This window comes from Geospiza fortis, unplaced genomic scaffold (genome assembly GCF_000277835.1).
Source record: "Geospiza fortis unplaced genomic scaffold, GeoFor_1.0 scaffold730, whole genome shotgun sequence".
Classification (NCBI taxonomy): Eukaryota; Metazoa; Chordata; class Aves; order Passeriformes; family Thraupidae; genus Geospiza; species Geospiza fortis.
The window spans coordinates 1,171,286-1,173,239 of NW_005054458.1; positions in this window are offsets into that span (position 1 = coordinate 1,171,286).

Here is a 1,954-nt window from a genome sequence, read left to right on the forward strand (position 1 = left end):
CCCCCCCCCCCCCTGCCGGCGCCTTCCCGCTGTGCCCGCCGTCCCTCCGAGGATCACCGGGCCGGGCTCACCGCACGAACCCCCCGCACCCGAGAGGTGAAACCGAGAACCGAGCGGCAGCGACACCGGGGGAAAGGGGCAGCCCCGTGTTCCTGGACCCACCCGGGGATGAAAGGAGCGGCCGGAGGCTCCCGGGACCCCGCGGGAGGCTCCCCCGCCCTCGGGCCTTTCTACGACCCTTTTTGTACGCGATATGTCCGGACTGCGCTGCTGAGGGAAGGAGGAGGAGAAACCTCCCTCCCCCGTGTACATACAAGTAGATGTAAATCATCGTTACCTGTATTTTTATTTTCACCGTCCCTCGTTGCTATGTGGGTTTAATTAATTTAATAATTATTATTAATATTATTTACTTTTGGTTTTATTCTGGTCTGGCCACTAGCGAAAGACTTTAAAAGAAAAAAAAAAGATTATGTACCCATCTGACTCTCAGGGTAAAACGGAGAACTATCGGTCCTGTCCCTCGACATTGCAGAAGCAAAGAGGCGCTGCTGCCTCCCGTGACCTCACGGTGACGAGGGACATTTTTTACAAACGTCACTGTCCATCGACCCCCGAGCGGGGCCCGAGGTCCCGCCAGGGAAGGGGAGGTGAGGGCGGCTCCTGGGGTGCAGGGCTGGTTTTTTACGTTAAACATTTCTGTATATTTCTGGTTGTTACAAAATAAAAGAAAAAAAGTTTTAACTTTATAATTAATGTATAAGACGAGGGAGTAAGAGCAAGAGGTGATAAAGAGAGCACTTTGTTTGCTAAACACTTTAAATCAATCAATAAACTCTAAAGAAACGGCGCTTTCCGTGGTGGCGAGTCCCTGGTTTTTGGGTGAATCTTTGAAAGAGAAGTTTCCTCTGAAAAACGCCTGCCCCGTGAGACGCTCGGATGGATGTCCTGCATCATCCTTTTTCTTTTCGTTTACTCTGAGAGCGTATTTCTTATACGCAAATAAACTTTATTCTTCTTGTACGAGGGAGGGTATTTCCCTTCTTAGTTTCCTTGTTTGCATTTTCTTAATTGGCTTTGCCGATTTGCGCAATATTACGGACAAAATAAATATCATATACAGAGGGAATCCGACATCTCTGCCATGTTTCCCCCGATGGGAAGTCCGATATTTTGGATTTATGTAAATTTAATAAATAAGCTCCTTCATTCAGATTGCACAACTTTAAAAATAAAATAATCTTTTCATCGCCGTTCCTCTGATTACTTTTAAATTCGTGTCCAAGTTGGTCTTTTATAATACTTTCTTTTTTACTTTCAAAGAAAAAGTCTATAACCGCCGTGAGCACCCCGAGGTGGCTCCGCCGGCCCAGCAGCTCCCAGCCCGCTGGTACCGCGTTTCCCCGCTCCCTGCGTGCCTCCAAAGCTCACGCCGGGGAAGAGCTTTCATTTCCCACTCATTTTAGGTATGGGGGGTTTTTTGTTGGGTTTTTTTTTTTGGTTTTTTTTTTGGGGGGGGGTGTTTGTTTTTGTTTTTGTTTTCTCTCCATGGCAATTCTAAGAACCCAGTATTTTCCGGAGGGATTTTTGGGTAGCAGAGCATCCTCCTCCTCTCGGCACCCGCCTCCGCATCGCTGCCCGGGAGGCTGCCGGGGGTGCCCGGGGTGTCCGGGTTCGCTCCCCGCTCAGCTCCTTTCCCTGCTCCCTCCCGGTCCCCTCAGCCTGGCTCCGATCTGGGATCGTGCCCGGCCGGGAGCTCCACAGCCTCATCCCACTCCCTCGCATCCGTTCTAGAAAGGAATCAAATGGAATTAAATGTTTGAGCCCTCTCGTGGAAACAAAATCTGCCGCGACCGCCGGTGTTGGAGATGGAGGGAGCGGGAGAGGAGCCGGCTGAGCACTGCAGACCCCGCAGGGGCTGAGGCTTCCTCTGCGGGGTCCGGCAGCCCGCCGG